Raw genomic sequence first — 22870 nt, 5'->3', positions numbered from 1 at the left:
GGCTATTATAAATAAGGCTGCTATGAACATAGTGGAGCATGTGTCCTTCTTACCGGTTGGAACATCTTCTGGATATATGCCCAGGAGAGGTGTTGCTGGATCCTCTGGTAGTATTATGTCCAATCCCCCAAGAACTGATTTTTGATGATTATCCTCTGATCTCCACATGTACATAGTGGTGTACATGCCCTGTCACATGTAAAAACATACATACACACATACATACACACATACATACATACATACGTACATACATACACACACATGATACATAGATGATAGATAGATAGATAGATAGATAGATAGATAGATAGATAGATGGGTAGATAGGCAGCTAGATGGAATGATGGATAAATGATAGACAGAAAGATATGTGTAATTAAAAAAAAACTTTTTTAAAGCAAAAGAAAAATTGGGCCAGTAAGATAGACAACTAAATTGGTAATGGCATTTCTTCCAGCCCAGACAACTTCAGGTTGATCTCCAGGAGCCATACACATGCTGGGAGGAGAGGTCCACAGCACGTCCACTGACCTCCACCAGTGCTTCATCAAGCACCCATGCCTGTGCTTAAGCACATTGTACACACTCACATGCACAAAAATAAAAAATTCAAAGGGAGATATGTCTCAGGAGTGATGTCATCTTCTCTACCTTCTTTCTTACATGAAGACACAGTGATCATATGCACTCTAAGGCTACACATGTGAGATGCCATCTTGGGATCCGAGAGAGTTGGCCCTATCCTCCTTAAAGTCTTGTTCTTTGTAAATCTTACAGTCATGTGTATGGTTCATGATATGAGCTCTCAATGTCCTGTCTCAGTTGCCATGCCTTCTGTCTGTCTGGGGCCTTGCTGTTTCCACTATTATAGACTCTAAACCCTCTGGAACTCTAAGCCCAATTAAACTCTTCCTTCCTTAAATCGCCCTGGTCCTGGCATTTTATCTGAGCAATGAAAACAAAACCAATACAATTATCAACTAATAGAATTTAAAGAACATATTTAATAGAATAAACTGATGTTTTGGACCTCAAAATAGGCATCACAAGAATGACATGTTTCAGTGATGCTGTTGTTTTCAAAAGACTTGAGATATAATTTGGGTCCATCACAAGTCAGGACCTCAGGATTGAGACTTCTGCCTGGAATAAATAGGAGGCGCTGTCTGAGTGTGAAAGGGAGATTAGAGAAGCTTTGCTCGACAGTCAGAGACGAGCTTCCTGTGTTTGTCCTGGACACTGAGAAAGGCCTCCCACAAGAACAGAGTGTGTTCCATACTTGAGCATTTAATCCAAAATTTTCATGGTCACGTTGTCACTAGAATTTGATTAATATCAAAAGCAGTCCCAAAATAAAGATGGCAGAATTAAGTCCAAATATATCACTGGGCAGCACAATTCAGATGAATCATCTTAACACATATGTTAAATGACAGTGATTTTCAAGCTGGGAAAAATGTGTTTTATTTGCATGAGATATTTTTCATGCATTGTAGCAAAAGAAAGTGACACATTACAGGGTGGGAAAATTTATGTTAGGCGAAGCTGAAATTGTCACATTAGCGTCAGACAAAATGGACTGTAAGATAAAAAGATGTTATGATTTATAAAAACCCCAATACAAGAAAATAACCAGAAAAATACTGGGAACTTGACCCTGACTGCTCATAAATAACAAGACAATCATAAAAATATGTAAAGCAAAATTAGAACCACAAGGAGAAGTGGCTGTACGTAAAACTCTATGGAGGGAAACAGAATCCTGCCTCCTATAGGTGCCTACAGTAAAACAGACAAATGAAAGCAAGGATTCAAAAGTAAAATTTAATATAGTCATCACATAGACCATGGTTCCAGAAACCCCTACCCTTTCTCTTCAGCTTTTCTAGTATAGGTTATCCTGCAACTTGGGGTGTAGCTAAGGATGACGCCAGGTCTCTACCTCCCAATTGCTAGGAGTAGAAGCACACACAAGTGCACCTGGCTTTCCATGGTATTATAGATCAAACCGAAGGCTTTGTGCATGCCAGATCAGCACTCTCCCAATTGAGTTACTTTCCCAACTCTCTTTTTTCAAGCATGCATTGTTCATACACGGAAATAGATCCTACACTTTTTACTAACTCTAAAAACATGTCAATATATATATATATATATATATATATATATATATATATATATATATAGCACCTTCTCGGCTCTCTGTCTACACAGCAGTAAAGTTAAAAACCAATAGTAGAAACTCTAAAGGTCACATGGTTGGTAATTTAAATAGTTAACTCAGTTAATTTTTTTCTAAAGAAAACATGAAGAAGAAGATTTGTCGGTACACACATGTAACTGCACCACTGCAGAGGCGGTGGCAAGAAGATCAGGAATGCAAAGGAAACCCAGATTCAAGAGGGACTTCAAGGTCAGAGGTCAGCCTGAGCTATAGGAGCTGTGGTCTGCAAATGGGACCTTCACCAGAACAGAAGTATTTAGGAAAACATTTGAAGCAAGTAAGACAAATGTTGCATCATAAACTGAAAGAACGAGGCGATGCAGAGTTTTGAATGAAATGCCCGAGCTTCCTAGGAAAAGACAAAACTGTTTATTGGAAGTTAATTTAAACATAAAGGATCTAAGCTGATGCAGCGTGCCACCTGAGTAGCACTGGTCTGCTTCTTGTCTTGACCCCCCTGCCCCCTGAAGCCATTCTGTCTCCATTCTCTACATGCTGTGTTCTGTCACCACCTCTTAAAAATTGTCATTTTCAGGGTCCACATATTTCTGTTTATCTTTTACCCTCTTTTGACCATGAGCTGTAGGAGGCCATGGCTGCTGTCCACCTTATTCAAGGAAATACCCTCAGGATATAGATCCAAACAGGTAAGGTAGCAAGTGGTGGGTACTTTTAATATGCTGTATGTAAGAGTCATATATACATATAATGCATTTGTTGTAAAACCATCCCCATTCCCCATCTCTATTCTCTCTCTCTCTCTCTCTCTCTCTCTCTCTCTCTCTCTCTCTCTCTCTCTCTCATAGCCACTGAGTACATTCAGTATGCCTCTGTGTACATGGTCATGGGATTGTCTGTCTACTGGAGTATGTCTCTCTCTATATATATCAGTAGACTTTCAGGCTCCATATGCCCAAAGAAAACTGACTCTCAGTATCTATTGTTGCCAATAGTTCTGCAGATAGAGGTGGGACTTCATGGGCTCCTCCCCAGTCCATGCTGGGCACTTTGCTGACTTGATCTTATATAAGTCTTATGTGTGCTCTCCAAGCCATTGTGCATGCATGAGTGTATCTGTACAGTCACGTCTGGCCAATACTATCCTGCTTTAGACATCTGTTCCTTCCCCATCTTTCATAATAATCTCTGAGTCTTTGGGGAAAGAGGTGTGAGAGAGATATCTCATTTAGAGCTGAGCATGCCACGGTCTCATATTCTGTACACACTGAGAAGTTATTAGTCACCATCTACCTCGAAAAGAATCCTCTCCTGGGAAAGTTGAGAAATGCACTACTTTTATAAATATGTCTTTCCGAAGCAAACAGATGAATTAGTCTACACCATTCATAAAAACATTAAATGCACGATTTGAAGAAGAAAAACCTTCTTGGAATCTATGTCTCGTAAATGAAATGTCCTTTGGAAAAGTTCTAGAAAACGTAAACCTTTTAAGTGCCATATATGAAATAGATTGCCAGGGCTTTGTAATTTTATAGATTTCATTCTGAACATGTAGTTGTGATAAAACTTTACTGGGAAATGATACTATTTTTATGTGAGGTTGACACGACTTTTTCGACTGCTCTTCCAAAATACATCTCTGTGAAGAAGATAAGAGTGAGTAAGAAACATGCCTTCAGTTTATCTGACTGGGAGCTAGTCACCAGCAGCATGACTCGGAACAGCAGCAGCCTAGTTCACCAGAGAAAACATATGCTTTCTATTACATTAAAATTTTTTATTTGACATTGTGTGAACTCTTAGAAGTTGGAGCTGGAGTTTATAGTTTTTGGATGGCACCTCTTAATATTTATAATCTTGGTGTTGAAAAATATTTCATAGCCTGAAAGCGCTATGTGTTGCGAAAGCTGGGCCAGGAAAAATACTGAGCCCTCTTTAAATTCATTATTTGATTTTTTTTCTATTGTGGAGGACACACATAAACAATAAACACTTTGTTCCATTAGAAAATCTCGTTGGTAACATTTAAATACTGCTTTTCCCAGCTTGTTTTCCCAGTGCTAGTCCTGGGGCTGACACCCTCTCTGACTCTCAGAAGAGCTTGATCCAGCACAGATGGACTTGGCCAAATCAAAAGTCACGGCTCAGCACAGATTTGCACGAGAGTCCTGAGGAAATGGTCCTACCGGCATTTCTGTCCTCCTCCTCAGTTCTGTCTGAGCCTCCTTTTGTTCCTCTGGAGGCTGCTCAAGGAGAAACTTCTCACCCTATCAAGAGAGTTCGGTTTTATCTGTGTGTATGCTTCATGTTGACCAGAATCCATCCTTGATGAAACCAAATACAATTTCTGTATCTTATCTCAGGGAGAGTTTGCAAGGATGGCAGAAAGGTTTCTCTGTATATGTTGCTTTGGTTAGAACAGGAAATTATGCAGGGGAACCAAAGCTCCCTGCCTTCTCCACAGCCAGGGAGAATCAAGGTCTATTTCTTACTTTCTCTACATGACTGCCTGGATAGTCTGTTCTCTATCACTCAACACAGAGGAGATGGATGCCCGAACCATGTGGCAGAGGGAAAGAGAGATGGGGAATAACTTCGTAGGATATACAGCTCCCTGCCCAATCTACCTGGCAGCTCTTTTCTTATGAGGTAGGCAAATATCAACCCAATGTCATTCTCCCATGCTCAAAGAACAGAATTGAATATACATCATTTAACTTATTGGTACATTACCACAGAACGCCTCTTAATGGGAGGTGTTGGATATCTTCACTTGTCAAGAGAATTTGTAATTTTTCAGCATTGTTAGCCATGGTGGAGATAGGGTATTTGAATTATATGACTGGATACTTTCTTACCACAGCCTGATACATGCAAGTTTGGTGCTTTAAAAAAAATCTGGGGAAGTTTCTAGACATATAGATGCTCTGGTGTCTTATTTAGAGTTGTCTCAATATTAAACATTGCTCTCTACCAGTCATATTTGTCTCCAAACAAAAGGAGAATTTTGCATTAGCTGAATTCCCTACTGAAAGAGGGAGTATTAAACTTCTTATAAATTCCGAACACCAGTAAAGAATTCTCAACAGAAAAAGGAGATCTGTGGCTTCAACCATATCATCCTTCTAGGCTAGATATGATCTATAAAATTTCATCTTAGTCGAGAGTGCTGGTTGACTGGGGGAAACAATGCAGGAGCCATGCTGAGTTTGCATCATAGTTTGGTATCAAAATTGTGCAATGGTTGATTAATAATGTCTGCACTGGTGACTGAGGTAATAATGGAACATGTGCCAACTCTCTGTGTTTCTTCTTCTTGATCATCACTTCTCACCCCCTTCCTCTTTTTGAGAGATGACTGTTGGATCTGACCGTCTACTCACAGTTTGAATAGACCCCTTGCCATTCATGTTGGAGCGATATGAATGCTCGGTCTTCAGATTTTACTCGCTAGACGGGTCTCTTACTCAGAACAAATAAAAAATGTCCTGCTGTTAGGTATCATCATGTCAATTCCTCAGGCATTTGACTAAATTGAGTAAGTCTCAGTGGTCATCACCAGATAACTGACGATAAAAAATTCTTCAGTGAAGAAGTCTGCTCTTGATGACTGTCCTTCCAGAAGATGTTTGGCAAAACTGGTCAGTTTCCCCTTCTGAATTCAATATAGTCTCTCTTCCTGACTTCAGTCACTAGGCACTGGATAACATCAGCCAAGGAATCACTGCAAGATGATTCATTGGGACCAGAATGGAGGAAGAACACTCAAAATGTTTTGCAAGAGGAAAATACATGCTCATGTAAAGTGTTAACACTGTGCATTTTTCAAGACTGACCAAAATGTCTGAGCAAAGGAAGAGAAGAAGGATGAAGAGGAGGAAGCTGAGAAGGAGGAGAGAGAGAGGAGAAGAAGGAGGGTCTAGAGTGTTTCAAAGGGTTCTTTGGGTCTTGGTTTAGCATCATCATGCGACTTATAGACTGGAGAAATATAGGCTTCCTTGGTTAAAGAAATCATTTAGAATTGGGCTTCCTTTCCCCACTTTAAAGACAAGATGAGGCTGGTCTCCATTTTGATGTGATCATTGGGAAGAAGAAGTTGACAGGAGCTTCACTTAAGGTCACCCTCATGAGCTCATGCCAGACGGGCTTGCATGTCAAGAGGAATGGGGACATTTCAGCCTGTTTAGTTTCATGGCTCAGAGAAACATTTCATTTTTCATACTCTTCACAATTAGCAAAAAAAAAATCCATTTAATGTCATAAATCTTCAAACTGAGAGTATATACCAGCAAGTTGGACATCATTGTGTTTTCAGCATGCAATGAGATTTATCTAATGGAACTGAGTTTCTGGCTAGCTGCTGCATACACTAGTTTGAGATGTCTTTTCTGAAATCCTAAGACTAAAACTCATTGTCCCCTGCAAATGCTACACCAAGTAACGAAGCAATAGAGAAATCCTTTGGAAATTTTAATTCAGACAATTATATAACCATGAAACTGTTTTAAAGATATTTTAAAATATTAGAAAAGTTTTCATTTGTTTTCTGAGCAGGGAATGAAGATGAGTTCATAGAGGGGAATGTAAAAATAATCTTAAACATTATATTGGTGGTGGATCCATATAAATAGATATATAATGTATCTATGGTATTAAGTTTTCATGGGAAGGGGAATTGATTAGGGAAAAAAAAAGCTTCCGAGTTCCAATCAAGATGTTTAAAACACAGTTGTATCTCACTAATTTTTCAAAGTGATCATAATTCAAATAATATAAATTGGCAGATTGTATTATTAGAGTGTATCAGTTACATTGTTCAGTACCTCTGAAGACCCTGTGGAGGAAGGAATTTTGTGTCAGTTTATACATAGAGACACAGGGAACCAGAGAAAAACGTGAGGTAAGACTGCATCCCACTTAGCTTTAGTTGTCAACCTGACACACCTAGGGAGAGGAAATCTTGGCTGGGGTATTGCTATTATCAAATTGGCCTGTGGCCATGTCTGTGGATCATTTTCTTGACTGATGATTGATGATTGGTGTAGGAGGGCCCTGCCCACTATGGGCGATGATATCCCTAGGCAAGTAGGTCCGAGTTATATAAGGAGGGTGGCTGAGCAAGCCATGGGCTGCATCATTTCTCCACGGCTTCTGCTCCTGCTTGTGTTCCTGCTCAACTTCCCTCAACCATGCACTGTGACTTGTAAGATCAAATAAGCCCTTTTCTTCTCCAGGTTTCTTTTGGTCAGCCTGCTTTACACAGATGGAGAGATACAGCAGCCTGTAGTAAACACTCTTCAACTGACAAGAGCATCTTCAGCATTCGAGCTGTTTTGCCGCTCTGGTTGGGGTAGAAGGATGGACCATAGCTGTCTGTCATCGAGGTGGGAGAACAGCAGGCAAGAGGGGCTCTTTACGTCTTACTATTACACAGCCAAGTCCTGCTCTTTGGCTGCATTCCGTCAATCCCATGCTAACTTCTTTAGCATTTTGTCCAACAGGGTTTCTCTGCTACTAGGTTTCTTTTGATATTGTGTCTTCACCATGGTCATCGGGCCACCAACTGAAATGTAAACTGTCATGGGGATGCACATATATATGTCTTAAGTCCTAACTTGGGTTTCTGAAGTTTTTTATTGTGTAGACAAGTTTTAGATATAGTCCTGTGTGGAGTAGTCTTTCTCATCTTCCAGTCGAGTTTTTTTTTTTTTCTTATTGTTTTACAAGGTCTCTTTCTTTGTCTTAAGGAAGATATTTTTGGTATTATACCCCTTTAAAATGAATTCTTTGAGGATTTTATACAATGCACTTTGATCATATCCCCCCCCCCCAGCCTCTCCCCTAGCTCCCTTTCTTGGCCAATTAACTATGTATCCTCTTTCTTTAAACTAAGTCGTTTGAATCAAATCTGTGCTTCCAATACAGTCTTGGGTGAGTGGACATCCAAAGGGCCGTGGTCAGTGGAGCAGAAGCTATACCTTTAAAGAAAACGGACTCTCCTTCTTCCAGAAACTATCAGTTGCCAGTTGCCTTTCAGATCGAGGTGGGATTTCATGCTTACCTCCCCTGCCCATGCTGAGAGTTTATGAGGTTTGAGCTTGTACAAGCTTGTGCATGCTGTCTGGACCATTGGAGTTCATCTGTGCAACTGCCCTGCTGTGTCCAGAAAAGTGTCTTTGTAGTCACTCACCACCTCTACCCACTAAAATCTCTCTGCCAATCAGCTTTTCTTTTCTTACTTTATTTTTCATTAAAAAAATATTTTTTTGAGATAGGGTTTCTCTGTGTAGCCCTGGCTGTCCTGGAACTCACTCTATAGACCAGGCTGGCCTCGAACTCAGAAATCCACCTGCCTCTGGCTCCCAAATGCTGGGATTAAAGGTGTGCGCCACCACCACCCAGCCCAATCAGCTTTTCTTAATGTTATCCTTAAAGCCAACCAACAGCAAAAATGACCTTTTCAATTTTTTTCTTCATAGCCTACACCATTAATTTTTTTTAACACATTTATACTGTGAAACTGGCCACAATCAGAATGTAAAACCAGCTCTGTGCTCCCCTAAAATCATCCCAAAGCAGCCTCCTTATAGTCTGACCTTCTTAAGCCCTCGGTGTACAGGGAGCTTCTCCAGTATCTGCTACCATCTTTTCCTGAAAGTTATAAGAATTTAATAGTACGCAACTTTGAGGCTGGCTGTTTTCACTCTATATCGCCTGTGACATTTACCCAGGCTGTTGCATGTGTTCCTAATCCTTACTTTCTTGTTACTGGGTTGCACTCCCTGGTATGGAGCTAAAGATGGATTTAGCCACTGAAGGATGTCTGAGTCAGAGAAAGATGATTATTAATATTTGTGTGACAAATTAATAGGTAAAGATAGAACTAATAAGCAGAATAGCGTTGGAAGATTTTGTATCCTGTGAACAGGGCAGGTATGAACATTCGCACACATGCTTGAGGGACTTTTCCACTTTTCAAGGATTTTCAGCAGTGGGATTTCTGGGTCATATACCAAACGTGATTTAAAGTTTTAAGAAAGTATTCTTAACACTTAAAACATTCTGCCCTATGTGACAAAAATTTCCTGTGTTTTCTCAAAGTTTTTTATGTTTCACAGGTTGTATGTATTTTGTGAATGCTTTTTGTATATGGAGGTCCATTTTTCTCCTAATATACTCCGGATAAGGAATATTATTACAAGAAAATAATTGATAATTTTTTCGGGAAAAGAATCAATTATTGATCATCCCCACACATGACCCCGTGTGTGCATTTGTTTCTGGGCTTTGAGGTGGATCCCGTTGACATATCTGAGGCTCTTATATGTCAACATTGTGGTTGTCGATGTGTTCACCTTAAAGTCATGGAGCGTGAGTCTACCAGCTCCATTCTTCTTCAAAATTGTCTGTTTTCCTTCTTTCCTTGTATTTTATATACACTTAATTTTTTTTACATAAACAATCCTTTTGTAAATTTTATTGGAATTGTGCTCAGTAAGTCTATATATTAGTTGAGGATAAACAGAGTGTACATAACAATGTCAAACCTTCTAGTGTGTAACTATGACATACCTCTTCACTTCTACAGGCGACATTTGGCTTACTTACTTCATCAATATTTTATATTTCACAACAAAGATAATTCTGAGCATGTATCAGTTTTATGATGCTGTTTTTATGATGTTTCTTTTTTATTTTTGGTAATTTACCTTCGTCTGAAGAGTTCTGCATTATCAGACTTTAATAGAATTATGTCTGGCATTTTTGATAAGTACTTGAACGAAACATCATTTCCTCATAAGGTCCTTATAGGATTATATTGAAAATGAGCCTTCCTTTCAGGAGGGACATGTGCTTGGGTCTTTTTTGTTGGTGGTGGTTTTGACTTTTCTTCTTCTTCTTCTTCTTCTTCTTCTTCTTCTTCTTCTTCTTCTTCTTCTTCTTCTTCTTCTTCTTCTTCTTCTTCTTCTTCTTNTCTTCTTCTTCTTCTTCTTCTTCTTCTTCTTCTTCTTCTTCTTCTTCTTCTTCTTCTTCCTCCTGCTCCTCCTCCTCCTCCTCCTCCTTCTTCTTCTTCTTCCTTCTTCTTCTTCTTCTTCTTCTTCTTCTTCTTCTTCTTCTTCTTCTTCTTCTTCTTCTTCTTCTTCTTCTTCTTCTTTTTCTGACAGGAGGTCTCACTATGTAGCCCAGTAACTTGATATATAGACAAGGCTGTGGTTGTTTTTGTTCTAGACACAGGGCTTTTCAATGGAGTTCAGGCTAGCCTCAAATTTGTGGTCCTCCTGCCTCAGAATCCTGAGTGACTGGATTATAGGAATTTACCACCAGCATCCAAGATCTTGCTTTAAATTTTTATTTTTATAAGATCTGTAATTACAAATAAACAAGTTAATGAGAAAAAAAATCTATAATTAAATTTTGGTAGTGTGATTAGACACATTTAATGTTTATGTGGAATATGTATCCCTTATGTAGATGTATTCTTTACTAACTTTTTCTATGTATTTTTTTATTATTATTTTTTGGTTCTTTACTCATGGAATATCTGACCTTTATTTTACATTTGCTATTATTATTGTTATTGGTATTATTATAATTGTTATTATATATCTGTTCTTTGCTCTTGGAATATATGACTTACTTTATATTTATTATTATAATTACTATTTTGGTTCTTTACCCATGGAATACCTGACCTTTAAGTTACATCTGTTTGTTATTATTACTAATATTATTATTATATTTTGGTTCTTTACTCTTGGAATACCTGACTTACTTTACATGTATCATTATTATTATTGTTGTTGTTGTTGTATGTGTGTGTGTGTATTGTGTATTCACATGTACACATAGGCCACAGTGTACCTGTGCATATAAGAGGATAATTTGCAGGCACTGATCCTTTCTTTCTACCATGTATATTCTGAGGATCAAATCTGGGTCATTAGACTTGGCAGCAAGAACCTTTACTGGCTGAGCCATCTCACCAGCCCTAGATTATCTGACCTTTAAATACTATTTTGTCCCATCTATTGAGATTTTTACTATATAAATTTATGAAGGCCTTTGGCCTTGTTGTTACTTCGGGGTTAACAGTATAAATACGTGTCTTTTTACTTGCCACCCAGAAAATAGATTATAGAAACCAAATGATAGTGTGTGTAATTTTTACTTCTTTTCTTTTAACACCATCATTAATGTGTGTGTGTCCCATCAAAGAGATCACTTTTTTAGCTTGGGACTATTTAAGAGCCAGCTGCCTTCTTATCCACCTTTGAGAACTGTCTTCTTGATATAAAGATTTTACTATTCATTAGCCAATCTACGAGTAGAATATCGGCCTGAGAAGCTCAGACTTTCCGCTTATCAAGAAAGAAGCCAGCAACATTTAGCTTAGAATGTTTAGTTTGGACAGAATGTTAGACTCATAAATACTCATTTGCGAGCAGTCACCAGGGTCTGTAGGAATAAGTGGATTGACCTTCAGCAAGTACACAGCTGAGGGGCCAGCCAGGCTGCCCTGTTGTCAGGAAATCCCTGGTGTAATAGATTTGACACAGTGAGAGAAACAGATCCACTGTCCTCACTGCCTGATGAGATTGTCCTGGTGGCAGCTACATATGTTCTTTGGCACACAGCCATTTCCGCAACCCCAAACCAACAGCACTTCAGTGGTTGAAGCCCGTCTGAGGAGTGGTTCTGCAATTCTTTGGCAATCTCCCCAGAGCTAGTGATATGAAGGAGCTCTGTGAAGATTGAGGGGAAGATAGAGATGAGGTTAGCAGGTTACACTGCAATTGTTAGCTTTTAAGAAGTCACAGAGGGACTAGGGACTAGGAGTCACAAAGGGCTCAATTTGGTAAAATGTCTGTCATACAAGCGTGAGGACCTGAGTGTTCAGAGCTTTAAAAAATGGTGTGGCCATGCGGATCTGTAACTCTAGAGGTGTGTGTGTGTGTGGGTGGGTCCTGGTGGGCTTCAGACTATGTATAATGTGTAGGATAGTTTTGGTTACTGCTTTTTAATTTCTTTAAATGCTACATTTAAATGAGAAAGAAATTTCTTTGAACTGGTCAAGGACCCAACAGAATTAAGAATTAATTACTATTGGTTGTGTAGACATAAACGTCTCTGCCAACCCAATGTGTGTGTGACACACTGAACAGAACATTAATAATAACTGATAAGAGTGAGATAGCCAGCCAAGAGCCTCCACCAGGGGGACAGGCCTGTCATCCATGGGAATCACTATGACACTAAGTGATGGTCTATGTGGCTGAATGCCTATAGAGCTGTGACTCATATGATATTGTAACAAGGGTGGGCTGAAAGCCGAAGAGGATCTAAAAAATATACCTGGTCTTTAGTGAAGCTGAGTGAAGGGTGCATGGGGCTTAAACAAACAAACAAACAAACCAAATACACACAGAAGTTTGCCCCCAAGATCCTTTGAATTCAGACTATAGAGGAAAACAGTCACTGTAGATTGAATATGTGAGGTTGATCTTGGGTTTTGATAGCAGCAAAACAAAGGCAGGTTCGAAGTAAAGAATCTTGCATGTGCTTCCTGGACCCAGTCTTCCCCACTGTGTGACTGCTTCAGTTTTGCTTATTCCCATCTCACAGGTAGTGTTCTTGAGATTCAGATGGTCCAATAGTTTATAGCTATCTGATATGGTAGTTATAGGAATAGAGGTTTTAGTTTAAGAGACATGACTTGGGTAAAGATTTCTGGTGTCTAGAAAGCATTCAGTAGATTTTAGCATTTTGTCTGGTTAGAAAAATAACTACCATCAAAATGGAGACATGAGATCTTTGAAGTCAGTGGTGACCTGGTACCATTCAGCAAATGCTATTGACCATGTAGGGACCTGATCAGTTTCCTGAATGTCGGGAAGATGAGGATTGAAGATAGAAAGAGGAATGGTTAGAGCAAGAATCAACAGATGCAAAACACAGAAAACTAGATTGGTCTGGAGAGAGGGCTCAGCAGAGAAAAGCTGACACTGAGCTTGTAAAGGAACCTGGGTTTAGTTCTCAGAATCTGTGTTGAATGGTTCATAGTCAGTCACCTGTGAGTCCAGTTCCAAGGGACATGATACCTTCTTCTGGTCGCCACAGGCACTGAATACACCTCTCTGTCTCTGTCTCTCTCTGTCTCTGTCTCTCTCTGTGTGTCTCTCTTTCTCTCTCTTTTTGTTTTGTTTTGTTTTCAGATTTTGAATTCTTACTTCCTGTATCAAAATCTCATTATGTGCCCCATCTGGCTCTAACTTATGATCCTCCTGCCTCAGCCTCCTGACTGCTAAGGTGATGGGTATAAGCTTCCACATCAGGATTCCTAGCTACTGTGGTTTCCTGTCCTGTTTCTTAGAAGCATTTAGATTCTAATGTAACTGAGATGTCATTTTCCCACTTCATGCAACCATGCCATCTAGTACCCTGTGGTGTGTGCATGCTAATCTTGGAAATTCTCTAGATGTCAAGAGCCGACCTTCATACTGACTGCCCATCTTCGGCAGTCAGGAATAAACTCCAGCATGGGAACAGTGTACCATGCGCCACAATCTCTTTCTTCTGTTCTATCTCGAGAAACAACATTTTTTTTTAAACCCCTTGAACTTAGCCACGATTTAAACATGATACCTTATTATTTCAATGTCTGTGGTCTTACTCAAGAATCCAGTGTTGAAAAACCAAGACACAAGAAAAATAGCCAATGGTCAGGGCCTATATTAAGAATGCATCCAGAAGGAGATTAAGCTAATTGCATCTAGGGGGATGTGGTTTTGGGAAGAACAACTTGTGTTCTTCAAGCCACTGGTGCTCTGAATGTGTTTCTTGATTCGATATGAAATTGGGTCCCAAAGGGGTTGTTCTGAGTGATGAACGCAGTGATAACAGAATGGGAAGGTGGGGAGATGCAGTGCTCTAGTTAAGTGATGCAGATGGCAGTGCTGGGTGGTGAACAAATGGCTGTGCATTTTTATTAAGTGTCTTCCATGATAGCAGTACTTCAGCTTTATGTGATTCATAGACTTGGATATTCATGTGGCCAGTGTTTTGTTCCCAGCTATGTAATGATGGTTAAAGTAAGGATCCCCTAGAAATCAGAAAGGGAACAGATGCAGAGATGGAAAAATATATACATCTTGAAATAGGCACTCATACTGTAGCCCAGGCTGGCTCCTAACTCATTACAAAGCTCACTACATTGTCCATGCTATCTTAAAACTTACTGCAGTCCTCTAACCTCAAGCCTCTAAAGCACTGGAATTTTAGCCACAATGCTCAAATTCAGAGTCTCCTTCCTCAACTTGGGACAGAGTCTTAGAAATCCCAGGCCATAGCTAGACTTTATTAGGTGAAGGTGACTTTGAACTTCTGATCTTCCTGCCTCCATGTCCCAAGCATACCACCAACCACCACACCCATTTATCCTTTGTTGTTTTTATATAGGTATATGTATGTTGTGGGCATATACATGCCACAGAGCATGTGTAGAGGTCAGAGGACAATTTGAAGGAGTTAGTTTTTTCCTTCTACCCTGTGGGTCTTGGGAATTGAACCCAAGTTGATAGACCTAGTTATGAACACCCTTACCCACTAAGCCGTCTCACAGGCCAGGGAGAAATATTTTTGAGAAAATAAATAAAGAAAATAAAGAAAAAGCTGGTTTTCAATGTCCAGATATAGCAATCTAGTGTCATGAAGCTGCCAAAATAATTGATGAAAAATGTGGTGTTTCTCATTAGTGTTATTTCAAAAATAAGCCCGTTTTGCTCTTCTTATTACAAAAGTCATGGCCACTTAAAGTATCTCAAAAACACAGAAAACAGCAATATATATATATATATATATATATATATATATCATCCACCATAAATGACATCAAGAGAAACAGTTACAGTTTCTTGGTATTTACTTCAAGTCAAATGCAAGTGTTTATTTCCATGTAATTGCTGCTGTTATGAGCCCCACAATTATGCGTCCTGTTTGGTATCCATGGTGGACAATCTCCCTGGTATTCTGAAACTTTGCTGAAATACTATTTTTAAGAAATAGCTGGAAGTCAGCTTAAGCAGCAAGGCTTCCTCAGGTCGGAATGGCAGGTGCCCTGTGTAGACAGAAGACAGAGTGTACGCACCCAGCATCTTTTAGAGACCCATCACCCCTGCTGAGCATCTCATATCTGACACATACACAACTGTGTGACTTGGAGGATCCCAGTTCTCCTGGCTGCTAACCTAAGTGCTGAGTTCTACTTCTCAACAATATTCATTGAGAAATTTCTTATGTGTACAATGTACTTGGTCTTCTCCCCTCCCCCACACCTTGCCCTCCATCTATGACTTTCCCAATATGTCTGAACCACTGCTGCTGTGAGGACATGTATGTGATAGCCATGTTGTGCTCAGAAACCAGAGTTTCACATTTCTCTCCATTCTCTGTTATCATCAGAGATACTCTACCAGGGAAGAGCATCATACGCTGTCTCAGAACTCTGTTTTTCACCTGACTATCATTAGGGCATTCTGGACTCTGATGCATTCTCTCATATTCTAATATGGACTGAAGTGGATGTTTCTGGGCATGTCATGTGATGCAGACTCATGTGGTGTCTTGCTGAGTGAGGTAGACTCACATGGTATTTTGCTGAGGCAAGACCCATGGAAAGACATGTGATGTTTGGAGAGTATAAATAGGACTCAATGGACAGTGATGGCCCGCTTGCATAGCGATCGTTGGCAACACTTTTTTGTTCTTGACTCTTCACTGATCTTCACTTCATTGAGAGAGGCATGTCAGAGAACTCCTGGCATCCTGTATGCTCCTGAGGCCTGGCTATTTCTGCTGGATCAGGCCACTGATGCTGAATTGTATTTGGTATCCGGACACTACTGAGCTAGACTGCTGGTATCCTGACAAATGGAGATTGGAATCGCCCCAAAGAACTACTTCTAAACAGGTCTACATCTCCTTGTCCGATTTACCATCTGCTCTCCCCTATCTTTGGATAGTGGGCTAGAAGCGGGTGTGTGTGTGTGTGGGGGGGGTGTCGAAGTGTTTGAGAACCATTATTAAAAGTAGGTTTTGAAAAATCTAAGCCCTACAATGGACAGCCACTTTGTGATAGATGCATTAAAAACCCATGCTATAGATATGGCAGGCAAAAGTTAAAGGACTGACAGTGTAAGAAGCAAGCTTCAACTATGCTCCATGAGCCTTCCTGGAAATAGGTTGCATCATAGGAGGGGAAGGATTATCACTCAAAGACGGGCACCCATTGGTCAGTCCATGAGTCTGTCTGTTCCTTTGGCCAATTGGTTGTGATCAACAGACTACTGCTCCACCCTGAAAGACACCCACACCTCGGGGCTTATCCTCCTAAATGATTTACATGGCTTATGTGATGTAAGTCTTCAGATGGCATTTGAGGTGGCTGATCTTCATGTAGAGATTACTTCACTGGGTCCCAGGAAATCACACGGGAAAGTAGAAATGGAGGAAGGGGAATACGAGTCCATGTCTGAGGGGTTTGAGAAAATCTCGACCAGTTTTTGCTGACACTGCAAATACTGGGGGTAAATCACTAAGGGATGTGGGTAGCCTCTAGTAACATCTAAGTCAAGGAAACAGTTTTGCCTTCTTTGTAGAAAAACACACAGCCTGCCAATACCTTAATGTAGCCATTGAAATGGTAGACACACTTCCGATCTGCAAAACGGAAGGGGAGGGGTCTGTGCTGTTCTAAGCTATGAAGATGATTGCTTAAGGCTGTTCTGGGAAACTTATCAGCCCTGTGTGCTCCAGGGACAAGTGGACATCTAGAGTGTCAACAGTGCTGGTGTCTGCAGTTTACTCTTGCTGAGGGCTGGGCAGCAGTGTACTTAGCAGGTGATAATGTTCTGACGCAGGTGCCTGGGAGCTTTGAGAATCTGTGTTTGCCTGGCTTACCAAAACCTGTCATCAAAAGCCTGGAGGAGACCCACACTCAGAAATGGCTTGACAATTCTCCAAGAATAACCCAGGCAGCTTTGAAGGAGTTTATACCAGTAGATTCATTCCCCTGCAACTGTAAGGAGACTAATCTTCTAGGTCAGTGGTCCTCAACCTTCCTAATGCCCTGACCCTTTAATACAGTTCCTCATGTTGTTGTGGCACCCAACCATAAAATTATTTTTGTTGTTACTTCACAACTGTAAATTTGCTACTATTATGAGTCATAATGTAAATATCAGTGTTTTCTGATGTTCTTAGGTGACCCCTGTGAAAGGGTCATTTAATGTGCTGGCAAAAGGGTTACTAACCGCAGGTTGAGAACGACTGTCCTAGATCTTCATTTTTCTCTGTCCTCCAAAGCTCAGATATACATTTTTGAAAGTAGGTAATGTTGCTCAGGGGAATACTGATGACATTTACTGCTTTTAATTTAATTTTCAGCTGATGGTTTATCTAATTGAATAATTTTGAAGCCTTATTCTTATGCGTGTGCATATTTTCACCTGTATGTGTGTACATATGTACCACATATGTGTAGTGCTCAAGGATGCCAGAAGAGGGGAATAGATCTTTTAAAAACTGGATTACAGATGGTAGTGAGCTGCCTCATGGGTGCTGAGAACTGAAGTTGGGTCTTCAGCAAGAGTAACAAGTGTTCTTCACCATTGAACCAGCTCTCCATCTCCATTGGCATCTTTTTGATTGAAGTGTTCAGAATGTATCATAAAGATCTGGAGAGATGGCTCAGCCGTCAAAGGCTAGGCTCACAACCAAAAATATAAAAATGTATCATAGGTAAACCCCAAAGTAGGATGTATCCTGGAGTCTTACCTCATTAATAGTCCTGGTATTCTGTTGGTCATGAATAAACATCTAAAATTTTGTCAAATAGGAACTTTATTGGCCTGCTGGCTCACAGAAAATACAATGGAAAGAACACAATGTTTAGTTCAACACACGATAGAAAGAGAAAATAATTCACAACAAGAAAATATTACTCTAAGGTGAGAAGCCAAAAGAATGATACTTTTTAATATGTGGATATAATAAATCTAAGCCTAAATCCTTCCCATTACATTTAAACAAGAAGATAATAATGACTGCATTTCACAAGACTCTTCTTAGGAATTACGCATGAAAATGTTTTTTCCTAGGCACTGTTTGGACTTTACTGCTCTGTAACCTATTTTTTGAGACGATTTACTATCTGTTAACATCTGTGGGGCCTGCATGACCTGGATTTGATTTTCAGACCAGGCATGTGGCAGTAACTAGAACATATCGCCACTGTTGTTAAGGGTTCTTCTATTTATTGTCTGTATTTATAACTTTCCTATTTTTCCCCAAAGAACAAAAATCACATAAAATAAAAACAAGAAACTGGGTCAAAGACAAGGAGAGAGACTCCATATGCTAAAAGGATGAGTTAATGAATTTACCATAACTGAGTGTAAAGGTTTGGTTCTGAAGCAGCAAGAGCAAAAATAAGTATCTCTCTCTCTCTTTTTTTTTTTTTTTACTATTTTACTAATAACAATAATAGGTAAACACAATGCTGCTAATAGAAAATCGATGAAAAATGATTTTTATAAGAGACTTCTTCCATTTCTACAGTCTTTTATCTAAGACAGTAAGAAATAGTTTTTCTTTTGGACTGAAATTCAGGGGTCCTGGCTCAGTATACACAAGGCCCAAGGTTCAACCCTCAGCACTGTAGGAGAAAAACAAAGCAATTATCTTCACATTATGATCAATTCCAAAAACAGAGACACCATTCCTGTGTTCAACAATGGTAGTTTTGAAACTTCAGTGTGATGATTAGTATAATAGCCAACCTGACAAAATCTAGAACCACTCAGAAATGGAGTCTCAGAGAGGGGCAGTCTAGATCAAATGGTATGTGGGAAATCTTGATTATAGTAACTGAAGAGGGAAGACTCAGTCATTGAGGGTGGCACCATTCCCTAGGCATGGGGATCCTAGACTCTAACAGTGGGGAAAGTCAGGTGAACACTAGCATGCATGCAACCATTGTTCTCCATTCCTCATTACAGAAGTTATGCAACCAGATCTGCCAAGCTCCTTCCACCTGTGACATCCTTGCTATCATGGACTGTAACCTGGAACTGTGAGCTGAAATAAACCCTTTCTCCCTTAACCTTCTTTGACACAGCATTTTGTCTTAGCAACAGAAAAGAATGGAAGACATTGAAATCTGGATGTCCCAGAGTGCTGATCTCTGCCTTTATTCCCCAGCGTGTCTGATTGCCTCTAGCCTGAGGATTTACATTTCCACACAAGCTTTGGGTGACGCCGATGCTGTTGATCTGGGATGTGACCATCCTGTGAGAACCGTTGCTCTTGAGCATGACTGAGGAGGGACATCTGAGAAGAGCTCTGAGTGGCCTGTTGGAAACAGCTTTAAAAGAACAATGTCTTCTTGGGGCTACACGATTGCTCAGTGGTTAGGACACTCATCACCAAGCCTGACAATCTGGGTTTGATTCCTGGAACCCACATGATGGAAGGAGAAAAAAATCTCCTGCAAGTTGTCCTCTGACCCTGACACATGTGCTATGGCCTTCACAAGCACATAAAAATATTTGTTTAATGTCAAAACGAACTGTTCTTTAATGGCAATGACCTGTATAACTTCAGTACCAAAGCCAAGAAACTGACTTGGCAAAAGCCTCTGGTGGCTGAGTTCACCAGTTTTATATGCATCTGTGCATACGTGTGTGTGTGTGTGTGTGTGTGTGTGTGTAGCTCTTTACAATTCTGTTGTGATATATTGGTTTGTGTAGATCTTTACAACTGTATTGTGTGTGTGTGTTTATGTAGCTACCACCACAACCCAGATGTGGCATCCCATCACCACAAAGACCTCCCAGTACTCCACCCTTTACATACATACCTGCCCTGTGCCACTTTCCAGCCCTAAAACCTGTACCACTGATCTGCACCACCATCTCTGTGATGAGGCCACCCCAAGGATGTCTTATGCGTGAACTCATACACTATGTAAGGTCTTGAGATCAGCCTTCTTTCCTCCACACAATCCCCCTTGAGTCATACTTCATACAGTTGTAAAATACCTTGGAGGAGATTTGCAGGAAGAAGCCCAGGGACCATACCCAGGGCAAAGTCGTTAAGGGTTAGAATAATGTAAACTATCCTTTCCTGGCCTCAAAGCACACCTGACTTGATTTTGGTGAGATTCAGGAAAAAAGAGTAGTGGATACTTCTTTCAGAGGATCCTAATCTCTCTCTTGGCATGTGTCTATGGCTACAATAAGGGTGTGAGGTGTACTTCCATGTTGATGTTCAATTCTGTTCCTTAATTCCCAGTCCCATCCTGTGTGGTCACAAAATGAAATTTTAGTGATTATTGAAGCAGAGAGATTTAATTCACAAAGAAGCCATGACCCACAAATACAAGGTATTAATGCAGGGGTGTCGAGTGAGGTGGCCTGACCTTCAGATGCTAAGCATCTCGCCTCCTGACATGCCCCAGAGTTTTGTCTCGTTCTAATCTCTTCAATGGATAATGCTCCCATTCCTTCAGCAAGCATGTTCCTATATTTTCTTGACTGTTAGAATAATTGATGTATTTTGTAATCTGTTTAGGAAAACTCAGTTTTGCACAATATAACTTCAGGTAAAATATTGGTTGTGTAGAAGATGATGGTTCAGCGGGTAAAGACACTGACTTGAGTTTGAACCCCAGGATGTACATGGTCAAAAGGGAGAATTCGCTCCTGTGGTTGACTTCTGACATCCACTTGGCATAAGCACACACACATAAAACTCCACCACAAATAAAAAGAAAAATGAAACAAATACTACAGCGTCTTTCATGAAGTCAGTGTCAAACTCATTTGTCTGACGATTAATCAGTACCTGCTGTATACCAGATACCATTTGGAAGGATAATCCAGTAAAAATGATGTATAAAGTCCTAGACATTATGCAATGTACATGATTCTTTTCTCTTTTTTTTAAAGATTTATTTATTAGTATAAGCTCACTATAGCTGTCTTCAAACACACCAGAAGAGGGTATCAGGGCTCATTACGGGTGGTTGTGAGCCACCATGTGGTTGCTGGGATTTGAACTCAGTACCTTTGGAAGAGCAGTCGGTGCTCTTACCCACTAAACCATCTCACCAGCCCGATTCTTTTCACCAAGAGAACTATTTCTTTTTAATCTTTATGTGTGTTTGTGTTTGTGCACATGAGAGGCCATAAGAAGGTATCAGATACCCTGTAATTAGCATCACAGGCAATTGTCAGTCTTCAGACATGGGTATTGGGAAAGGAGTTTGGGTTATCTACAAGAGCTGCAAAGGCTCTGAACCACTGAGTTGATACATAGATACTGGGAAATTGTAAATGTATGGAGAAGCTTTTTATTTAATGAAGGTAGAAATGCCATCTAGAGGTGCCATCTTCATAGAGAAAAATCAGTGACCATTTTATTAAGCCTGTGCCTTCTTATCACTGAGGACTCAGAAATATACACTCCATTTTTATTATTCGTACTTTCATACTCCCTTTGGGATAGGACTCGAGGTTAGAAAGCACGGACAAATCTACTCTAGAGAGCGACAGGGCTGCTTATCAGTCATCGTGTGAATCTCAGACAATGCACACATCTCAGATAGAAAGTGACATGGCTCATAGAGCTAGCTCCCCATGATGGTGTTCCCTCTGTTTCCCATCATGGTTATGCTCAGGTGCCCAGGGGTGAACGTTCAGCGGCTCAGTGTGTGTCTCAGTTTGAATGTTGGCTCTCTTCATCCAATAACTTGTAGTACATCTTTACCCCCAGTGATGTGCTCATAGAAAAGCCAGTTTGGGAAGAAGGGGACAAGAGTACTTACGTATCTGAGTCTTGAGGGTAACTGTCATTTTCTTTTCCTTGTTGGATAGAAGGAGAGGCAGGAGTTTATGTCTTGCCTCTTCTTTCCCTCTCTGTGGTGTTTCATTTCACCCAGTGTGGACCTTGTGGCTCTAGGTTAAGCAAAATAACATATTCACACCCCCAGAACTGCTCCCCATTTAGAATGAGTGTGATGGTGTTCACTCCCTAGCTACTATGGTTTTTCCCTTGGCTTATTCCCAGTGAGAGTCCAAGGTTGTGAAATAGTCATATTCTAACGTCCAGAAGCTCGGTCACCTTTCTATCTGATACTTTCTCTCCCCTATGTATGTATCCAGACCTTTTGGGTGTTGGTGCTTCTTTGTCTAGAATATTACATACCTAGCTCCAAGTCCTAGGATCATGGCTCGAGAGAACTCCGACCAGAGTTAAATTGAATTATTCAAATCTGAACCAAAATATATTACCATGGGATCACTTGCTATTCTCTCTTCCCAAGCTCAGCTTCTCTTAACTTAGTCCTAGTGATTCAGAGTTATTTGTAAATTTATTCGCTCCAGTCCTTTCTTAGGGCTGGTATACCATATACTTAGTAACTTAATACCACCCAAATGGGTTCTCTCTCTGTGTCTCTCTGTGTCTCTCTGTGTCTCTCTGTGTCTCTCTGTGTCTCTCTGTGTCTCTCTGTGTCTGTGTCTGTGTCTGTGTCTGTCTGTGTCTGTGTCTTTGTCTCTCTCTCTCTCTCTCTCTCTCCCTCTCTCTCTCCCTCTCTCTCTCCCTTCCTCTCTCTCTCTCTCTCTC

Source organism: Mus caroli, chromosome 8 (genome assembly GCF_900094665.2).
Source record: "Mus caroli chromosome 8, CAROLI_EIJ_v1.1, whole genome shotgun sequence".
Taxonomy (NCBI): Eukaryota; Metazoa; Chordata; class Mammalia; order Rodentia; family Muridae; genus Mus; species Mus caroli.
This window is presented reverse-complemented; position numbering follows the sequence as displayed.